We start from the raw sequence: 11013 nt of genomic DNA, 5'->3' as shown, positions 1-11013 counted from the left end.
CTAGAAAACAAATATATGAAAGATAATCTCAATGTATTTAATAAGAGACATGATTGAAAAATGAATCTGCATACCGTACTGAAAGAAATGTCCTCAAACAAGAGGGTAAAAGAGAAATTTAAAGAAACCACTGATCAAGTCCTAAAAAACACCCCAAATTTAAAAATCTCAGGACTATTATACTCAAATTCCAGATATCCAAAGTCAAAGAGAAAATATTACAACCAAACAGAAAAGAAAAAATAATCAAGTATTATGGAACCACATTCAAGATTTCACTGGACCTAGGAGCTTCTACATTAAAGAATTAGAAGGCCAGGGATACGATATCATGTAAGTCAAAGGATATAGGTCTACAATCCAAAAATCACCTATCCATTAAAAAGGAACATAATACCCCAGGGAAGAAATGGATATTTTATGACTGGTAAGGTAATAAATAAAAAGCTTAAGATATATATGAAATTTGAAGTATCTAATATACTTAAGATTTCTGTGATACAAGAACTGGACAAATAGAAGCCTGGTACTTAGGAAGTTTAAAGCACTGAAGATACTTAAGAACTTTATCACTATTAGGGCAATGAATAGGAACATATATAGACAGAGAACAGAGAGTATGTTGAATCTAATGGGATATTATTTTTTAAAATAAGGGATAAAATATTGGTTATGTCATTATTGAATCGACCTTAATCCAGTCTCTTACATTTATTATCTATAAGATCATGAGCCAGTTTCTTATACTGAGTCTTAGTTTTCTATCTATTAAATAAAAAAGGTTGGAATACATAAACTCTAAAGTCTTTCTAGATGTAAATTTATAATCCTATGATCCTATGATCTTAAATCACTTAATTTTTCTGGTCTTCAGTTTTCTTACCTGTCATGTGAGGACTCCTTTTTGGCTCTAAAATTCAGTAAGGCTCTAGGAAGAGCAGAGAAGTTTCAATTCATTTTTCTTGAATATCACTTTTAGTAGGACACATTCATGTTGCATTTGATTCTCCACACAGAGAGCTATAGCACTAAAGCCTTCCTCCAATGCTTCAATATGGTGTGTAGATTAATATGGATTTTCAAAGGCCTTGTCTATGGAGTATAAACACTAGTATTTCACTCCAAACTGAGCAACAGAATGTCCATCTATCATCTGAGAATTAGCCTAAGTTCATGAACTAGAAGACTGGTCAATGAAGGTTAAATTAGTACAGAAAGGCAGAGCCAAGATAGCAGCTGGCTTCATTAAGGAAAAATAGTATGGCCCTACCCTTGGAGGCTCCAGGCCCTGGCAGTAATATTCAAAGCTTATTAGCACCAGACTTATCTGGGGGCAGTGGAGGTAGCAGGAGGTTAAGGGCAGATCACTTCAGGGAAGAACAATGTAAGCATGCTATATTGCAGATCAACCCCTGGAAATCCTAGGCCTTGGAGGTGAGAGTCAGATCTCTATAGTACTGGGCTCTCTCAGAACTCTCACAGAAAAGGGAAGATAGCTCCAAGGTGAAGCCCTGTAAGACAGAAACCAAGATAAAAATGACTAGAAACATGCAGTACTCCCAGTTCTCAAGTGAGAAAATGAGTAAACAACAGCAAAAAAAGCTCTTGATCCTGTAAAATTTTTATGGAGAAGAGCAAAAAACAGAAGCAACATGAGAGGATGAGAAACAAGGGAATACAGTCAAACTCTCCAAAAAAATGGAAACTGGTCACAAGTTCTAGAGGAACTCAAAAAAGGAGTTCAAGAACCAAGTAAAACAGATTTAAAAATGGGAAGAAAAGTGGGGGGGGGGAAATGAAAGTAATGCAAACAGAAAATAATGGCTTAAAAGACAAAATTGGCCAAATGGAAAGAAAGACATAGAAAACAATGAAGTAATAAGCAGATTAAAAATCAGAATTGGCCTACTAGAAGAGCAGACAGAGAATTCCAATGATGAAAAGAGCACCATGAAAAGGAGAATAATTCAAATCTAAAAGGAGGATCAAAAGATCATGGAAGAAAATCAGTCTTAGTCTTAGTAACTAGAATGTGACAAGTAGAAGCTGATAATTTCATGAGACATCAAGAAATAATAAAACAAAATCAAAAGAATGAAAAAATAGAGGAAAACATGAAATTTCTCATTAAAAACAAACAATTGACATGGAAAATAGATCCAGGAGATACAATTTGAGAATTTTGATGAAATCAAAACTATCAGTAAGCGCATGAAAAGTGTTCGACATCCCTCCTGATTAGAGAAATGCAAATCAAAATGACTGAGGTAGCACCTCACACCTAGCAGATTGGCCAATATGAAAGTAAAGAAAAATTATAAATTTTAGAGGGGATATAGCAGAATTGGGACACTAATACACTGCTGGTAGAGTTTTGAATTGATCCTATCATTCTGAAAGGCAATTTGGAATTATGCCCAAATGGCTTTAAAAGAATGCTTACCCTTTGATCCAACAATAACACCACTAGGTTTGTACCTCAAAGAGATAATAATGAAAAATGTTTGAACAAAAATATTCTTAGCTGCACTCTTTGTGGTGGCAAAAAATATGAAAATGAGGGGGGTGTCCATCAATTGGGGAATGGCTGAACAAATTATGGTATATGATCATGATGGAATACTATTGTGCTATAAGGAATGATAAACTGCTTAATTTCTATATGAACTGGAAAGACTTCCATGTACTGATATGAAATGAGCAAGAACCAGAAGAAGAGTGTACACAGAAACTGAAACATTATTGAAAAATAAAATGTAATCCACTTTGCTACCAGTTGCAATGCAATGATCCAGGACAATCCCAAGGAACTTATGAAAAAGAATGCTATCCATATCAAGAGAAAGAATTTTGGGAGTAGGAATACAGATGAAAAGCATATGATTTATCACTTGTTTATATGGGTATATGATTTAGGACTTTTGTTTTAAAAGATTATTATAAAAATGAATAATTTAGAAATAGTTATCAAGTGATAACATGTATAAAATAGTGCAATTGCTTGTCAGCTCTGAGAGGAGAGAAGGAACAGGTGAGGGCGAAAAAACAAATCATGTAACCATGGGAAAATATTTTAAAATGAAAAAAAACAAACATAAAAGAATAATTTATAAAATATTTGTACAGGAAACTCCCAGGTAAGGAAACTCCCTTTCATTTCAGTTTCATCTCTGCAACTTATACTCCGAACTGGTTGCCTGAAATATTGAAGAGTTACCATGTATTGCCCAAGATCATATATCCAAGATGTGTCAGAGGCCAGGCTTAACCCAAGTCTTCCTGAATTTGAGGCTAGTTTGATATAAATATAGTTGATTTTAAATCTCCTATATACTATTAAATATATTGTAACACTAGATATGTTCACATTATGTCACATACACAAACAAATCTATCTCCTGCTATTTATTAGAAAGTAGGAAGAATAATTCATATAAAATCACATGATAGTACTAAAAATGAAATATTAGGTTTCATTATGCTATAAATTCAAGGTCTTTGCTAACTGACTAGAAACAATGAACTTAAAAATGATTACACCTGACAATGTTTGTTTTTACCTCTTAAGCTATAGAAATAATTCTAAATCAGAATATTTTCTTGCTTACAAATATAAATCACATTTAATGTATTTCAAAACATTGCCTCATAAAAATTATAAAACTTGTGTAAGATTCCAACAATATTTTATTATTGTGAAAACTGAAATATGATTGTCTGGAAATACAGACTTTCCCTACTACATATTAAGTGCTTCTGAGGATGTGTTAAATCATGCCAACAATGTTTTAGAAAACAATTGATAAACCTAAAGATGTTTTCTGCCTTCAACTGGATTCTTTTAAGCTTTTAACATTATTACAAAAAGCAAAATTAATATAATACTTATCAATGAAGAAGTTTGGGGGTTCTCTCTCTTTTGAATTGATCATTTCAGTGTGTGTATGTGTTTTCCTTTAATAATCAAAAATGATATTGTAAGAAAAGTAGAAAATAGTGCAATGATTGTTTGTTTTTTAAATATATATATATATAAATAAAGGTAAAGAAGAAAACTAAGAAAGTAGAGTGAAACTAAGTCTGAGGATCATGTAAACAAACTGAAAAGGGACTGAAATAAGATAATCAATTTAGCTAGCTTGACCAGCAGATTTTATCAGGAGCCAGATGACAATTAGGAGCATGATGTGATAAAATAGTGGTCATAGTATGTCATCATTTAAACAAAATCTCAAACTGGAAATTGATGGTCTTGTGGAAGTTTATTGTAGTACTGACTCAGGGTATCCTCTTACTATTTTAATTATTTTGTTGTGTCTGTGTTTTGATCATTTGCTATGTTCCTAACTTTTTTTTGTTTTGCCTCATTGTTGTTATAATTTTCATTGTTACTTTTCATTTTGATGCCCCTAATCTTGAGCATGGCTAGAGAATTGTTTCATGAAGAATGATCTCCCTTCAAGGACACATACTACCCAGGAGCTCTTAAAAGAAATAAAGTTTAATTCATCATATGAGCAAATATGTTCCAAAATACCTCAGGCTTTAAAATTCTTAGATCTGGGAAAAGAGTAATATGGACATTATTGTCCATTGAGTGAAACCATCTGCATTCATATTTCTACTCCAAAGTTTCCCATGTTATCCTTGGGATCTAAGATCTAGGTCACCTAAGTTTTTAACCTTTTATGAGTAATTATATTTGTGTGTGATTAAATCCTTTCCCAGTCTTGTGAAGCCTATAGTTCCTTTCTTAGGACAATGTTTTAAATGCATAAAATGCATAGGATTACAAAGGTAACCAAGTATATGTCAATAGAATTTCAAAATATTTTGAAAAATACATTTATAGACCTAAATATAAGACCCCATATTCTAAACTGTTTACGATTTATTATGTTATTCTCAAAGCTTAGTAAATAAAGTAATGATTTCAGAGCATGGAATAATAAAAAGCAAACAATAATCATTAACTTAGCTGCATGTAGCACTATACTTATAAATTATTTCAAATGTAGTTGTTAAGTTGGACAATACACAGAGGAAAGTCCAAAATTAGACATAATAGGATAGAAAAGACCTACCATTCTCCTTATATTCCAGCCCCTCCACTTCAGAAGGTTGCTAGTAAAGACAGTTCCCCAGGGAGGGTCAACATAGCAATGGAACTTCAAGGGAAGTAAATGGGGAAAAATGGTTTAGTTCAATGGGAGACCCAAAGGTGAGGCATAGGGAATCGGATTACCAAAAAGAAGAAACAAATACACCTAAATTAGTAATCCTAAGAAACAAATTATATTTAACTCCTATTAGTTGTGACTCTAAGTATAGACAGAACACTATGCTCTTAAAATGTGGAAGTAACCAAGGATATGATTTCCTTCCCTATTCTGGAGAATCCTAAAATCAATTATATATATATATATATATATATATATAAATGCATGCAAATTGGAAACAATAAAAATGTTACAACTAACTTACAGTTTAAGCATGTAATAACTTTGTGTTTGAGAAAATGGGAATTATTAAAGTACATGGTCCTTATTCCTGAACTGATAATTATGTTCCTTTGCTTTTAATTTCTTTTTTCATAAAGATACTTTACCCTATCTTTTATAAAAAATATTTTGCAATCAGGATTCCAAACATATGGCTTCCTTGTAAGAAATAAAAAAGGGAAGAGAATCAAAAAATAGAGTTGTTTGACACCAACTACAATTGCTAAGAATATTTCTTATTGTTATTGTTATATCAACTTAGGGAAACAAAAGCAACCAGATGGCAGATAATTTAAAATAGGCATAATCAATTTTACCTTATTTTGAACTGATAAATATGTCATGTAATACTAAAAATATTGTTACTAACCTCAGTATAACATCACAAGTAGGTATTTTCTTTGTAAGAAAAATCAGTTTTTCAATTATCTCATAAATAAATACATGTTTTGTCTTTCAAATTGATAAAGCCTTTGAAGGCAAGTAGAATGCCTGCAATTTCCACTAAATCTCCTTCCCTTCCCCAGGCATTCTTCATGCACTTATTCCTTAGGTGGCAAGCCCTCAAAGTTTTATTGCTTGGCCATCCATAAAAGTAGTAAAGCAAACAAGAAACATGTACCTACGTTCTAGCTTCCCTAGAATACATACTGAAGGTAGATACATATAGGACTATAGCTTAAAGTGAAATGCGATAAATGTAAACACTAGAGTACAACATATCCCTGTCTGTTGCTATACACAAAGTATAGGAATAGGTGATTGAGCCCTGCTCTGGGAATCAGACCTGAGTTCTAGAAAGAGTTCTACTACCCAGTAGCTGTGTGACCTTTGACAAGTACATCTATTCTTCATGGTTTGTAAAATGAGGGAGATGGCTCCCTCTAAAGGCCCTTTCAGTATTGATTTTCAATATTTTTATTCCTCTCTGTGATATTAAAAAAAACTCATTTCCCAAAGGAAATTCTTACACATTACTTCTCATCTTTATATATAGATTGATGTCTTATGGCTTCAAGGGAGCAGCACTGGCAAGTCTTTTAAACATTGTGTGCCCAAACTATAGCTTCAAGCTTCTTGTGAGCCTGTCACATTACCCCAGAGAGTGGCTGCTGGGCAGAGGGACAGAGCATGCAAAAATGTCCTCAGGCACAGTGTAGAAAGGGAACCAAAAAGCCCTCTCCCACATGCCAGGGAGGGTGTGCCGTGCTCTTGTCAACATGGCACTAGGGTATTTCAGCTTATTTGTATATTTTTTATGACCAAGTAGGATAATTTAATGAAAAAAAATATAATCATGTGGAGGCTGAAGTCTGATTAAAGAAATACTATTGATTTCATAAGAGCAATTTGAGAAGTTGCTACATTTTAGGTGAGAGACAAGTCACTTACAATCAGGAATCTCTCATTTAGGCCACAGAAAGGAGAGGAACTTGACAGATAAATATGATATAGGAGTCTAAAGAGAAAGAATTAAAGACACAGCAGGAGGCAGAAAAGGTGTCCTTTTTTTGAGTTATGACAATAAGAAGTAAGCTGACAGTAGTTCTGAAATAATTGATTCTTAATTTATGAGAGACAATTGATTTAACTGCTGAATAATTTCAGAGCCACTGAGAGTTGTGATAAGAGAGATCAAGCATCTCATAAATGCTGTTTGTCCTCCACTGCCATCTGGGGAGGTTGAGCCAGAAAAGGTAAAACATTTTCTTGTGGTAAAGATATTTCTAAGTAATTTTTTTTAAGTCAAAGTCTACAGTACAAATTTGTGAGGTCTCCCAAGCAAATGGACTCTTTCTTCACATACTTCCCTCTCACATTTTTCTAAATGTCTACTCAAAAAAATTGAATTCATTGGTCAAAGTATAACCCAGTGGGCAGAACTAAGATTGCAAAGTAGAAACAGGGAGAGCTCCAGTCATTATGAGAATCTTCTCTTACCAACCTTAGGGATAATGCCTCAAAATGAATACTGAAGTGAAAGAACCAACAAGGAGACTAAGCAAAGCAACTTTAATGCAGAGAATAATTTGAAAAGTAGAGACAGCAACTTGGTCACTGGGATGAGATGAGCCAACAGAAGGCTACCCTAAGAGGTACCAGGGCAAGCCAATATCAAACTCCCATCCTATACGTAATGTTCCAGGTTCTGAACCTGGGCTTAAACCAACAGCAGTGCAACCCCATTAATACGCAGTAAAGTTCCAAATCCTAGCCTAAGCCTGTGGTAAAGTACCGAATCCAGTGTCATGTAGTCTGTGCTGCTCTCCTTACACACTTGAATAAGCCCAGAGTTAGGTCCCAATGTCCTAGGGCACTGACCTATGGAGCCCAGACCTAGCTAGCCCTTACCAAAGCTCATCTGATCAAGCCCAGAGTAAAATCTGACAGTCCTTGACCATCTCTGAGGCTAGCTCATAGTGCTCTGAGCTCTGCAACCCACTAAAAGTCTCAGAGGGTGATCAAATTAGCAGTAGGAGGTGGTTTTCAGAGAACCCAGACCACCGGCCATCATATTGCCCTGGAACAACTGAAATTTGAAGAAACCTAGAAATAGAGCTAAGGATAGCATTAAGGAAGAACTAAGGTTTAAGAGAGTACCATCTCTACCCTGAGAACAAAGCCCACTTTCAACATAAAAGTGGAAGTCAAGAAAAAATGTGGGAAAATGAACTAATATATATATATTTTTAAATATCTAACTATAGAAAATATTTTTGGAGACAAGGAACAAGGTACAGACACAGAATGAGTAAGTGAAAGCAAAGCAAACACATCCAAAATTTCAAAGAAAAATACGTTAGTCTCAGATTCTGGAAGAGATTAATATTAATTTAAAAAAAGAATATGACCTAAGTTTATGGATGGGTTATGATGTACAATATTATTTATGCTTTTTCTTTAATCTGAGTATTTATAATGCTATTGTAAGAAATTTAAAAATGGTCTGACCAGATTCATAATCATTTATGGAGAGAGAAAGAGAGAGAGAGAGAGAGAGAGAGAGAGAGAGAGAGAGAGAGAGAGAGAGAGAGAGAGAGAGAGAGAGAGAGAGAGAGAGAGAGAGAGAGAGAGAGAGAGAGAGAGATTGATTTCCTTTAAGTTATCAACCTGAATAGAACTGATTCTTCATTTGGCTGGCTGAGGTCCTGTCCTAGCCACAGCTTGGGGCTCCCCTTAGGTCAAGAACCAAGATGGGCTAGGGTTTTAGGACCAGTCAGTCTATGTCTGGAAGCCCAAGAGTTAGAGGGATGTTGTGAGAGGTAGAGGAGATCTCAGCTTAAGGTAAGATCATGTCCCATATTTCAGCCCAGCACAGTCACCTCCCTGCTGTGCCTCGCAAGTATAAGTCCCAGGAATCCTACTTTTCAAGCATGGAAGTCAAGAAATCATTCTCAGCCCACTCACTTTCCCATGTGAATGGCTCTTCCCCCCTGTAATAGGGAAATTATAGAGATGTAAGTTGATAAGAATAAGATAGATAGTTGGCTTTAAGAAACTGGCATGGACACATGCCAAGAACTCTGAAAAGAGGATTCTAGAAGCCAGGGTTTTGAAGGACAAGTGTTACTTGGTCCTGGTCCTGACTAAGCTAAGGGAGGAAGAGCTACTTTAGAGATCTTTTCTTACCTCAAACCTTTGGTGGACTAAAGGAAACCCCTCAACCATTCCCTGAGATTCCTGGTTGACTGGAGAACAACTTTGGAGAAGAACTGGTTATTCCTACTCTCTGTCAGTGTGTGCCAACTTTTATGGGAAATTCATCTTAAGTCAGTTTGTACATTTGGATCTAATCCAGGGTGAAAACCCCCCACTGAGTAAACTTAGTCAGCTTGAGCCCCTCTTATCAAAACTCTTGAAGACAACTTGGGAAGAATGACTGAAGATTATAGTCAGGCAGTTTTTAGTCAGATTTTGGGTCATATCTAGTCAGCATAGGGAGCTGAAAAGAGAGCCTGAAGTCATAAAGCATTCATCTTGCAATGAACTTGGAGGGATTTGGTGGAAGTTTAGAGAATGAGAGTTAGGGAAACCCTTTTTCTAATCCTCACTTCCTAACTTTAATTTATTATTTTATATCATCTATCTATCTATCTATCTATCTATCTATCTATCTATCTATCTATCTATCTATCTATCCATATATCATCATCGTCATCAGGGATCTTACAGCTACTGGCCAGTGAGGAAAAGGGAGGGAAAGCAGAACACTGCTTTCCTTTCACTAGCAGGGAGCTGAAATACCCAGGAGATCACAGCTGGGTATTTAGGCAATTCCCTAGGTGAAAACAACATTTGTTCACCTTTGTCCCTCTATTACTAAGCTGTTTTTTTTTACCCTTCTCTAGGGACACTTACAGTGGCACTGTCTCTGCCACATTGTCAACCACCTTAATTGCTGAATCTCATGATGATGCCAGAGTGCACCAAGGCTTAGAATCAGTCCTCAGGATCAAGGTCCCTTAAATAATTTCCTTTACACGCTATTATTGTTATCATTTGCCTTTTCAAATAAATAGTTATGCTTAAGATTTTTAAAAATCAACATTATAAGTGGCTAGTTTTTATAACTATCACATGAGGGTGAGTGTTGTTCATCATGAATGGCTGGTTGTCTAAATAGAAATGCATTAGTGGTATTCACGAGTTAGAATGGTGAAAACGAAATTATTCCCCACCACTACCAACTGGATAACACCTAGAATCCTAAAAATATTTGAGTATAATCTTATGGCAGTAGGTCTGGGGTCTAGACCTTCTAATATCATCAGCTGATTAATTGCAACCAACAGAACGGTCTTCTGTCTTCTCTTCATCCTTCTCCTTTCTACTGACAACATTCCAATGTCTGTGTGCTCTTCATGGAGTGTGACACCAAAACTGAGAATGGAAATCCAAATGGTCTTATGACCAAGACAGTTACAACAATTTATCAATTCATCACCTCCCCTATTTTGGACATTCTAACTCTTTTAAAACCACCTAAGTCAGTTTTAACTTATTATTTTTGCTATCATATAATACTATTTTTTATTGTTTGTGAGACATTAAACTTCTAGATCTTTTCTGAAAGAATTTTAATATAACTATTCTTATACAATCCTATATAAGTGGAGTTGTCTGTGGTGGACTGAGATGGAAGGGTTTGGTTCCACATTCAGGATTTTGCATTTTTCTTCATTAAATTCCATCATAATAGATTTGCCTAATTATTCTTTATTATATTCACATTTTTTTCCATCTATATTATTAGCTATCTCCTTCTTCCAGCTTGTTGTCATGAAAATTTAGAAGCTTGTTATTGATCCCTTCACTAAAATCACTGATAAATATAATAAACAGCACAAGATCAAGTAAATATCTTTAATATATTCTATCATGTTCCATGTGGACATTGCCCCATGAATGACCACTCTTTGGCTCTGTTCATTTAGTCAATTCTCATTTCACCTAGTTTTACCATGATCTACTTCTTATCTTTGCACTTTGTCAACTAGAATTCCATTAAATT

This window comes from Monodelphis domestica, chromosome 6 (genome assembly GCF_027887165.1).
Source record: "Monodelphis domestica isolate mMonDom1 chromosome 6, mMonDom1.pri, whole genome shotgun sequence".
NCBI lineage: Eukaryota > Metazoa > Chordata > Mammalia > Didelphimorphia > Didelphidae > Monodelphis > Monodelphis domestica.
The sequence above is the reverse complement of the archived record's forward strand: the minus strand, read 5'-3'. Positions refer to the sequence as shown.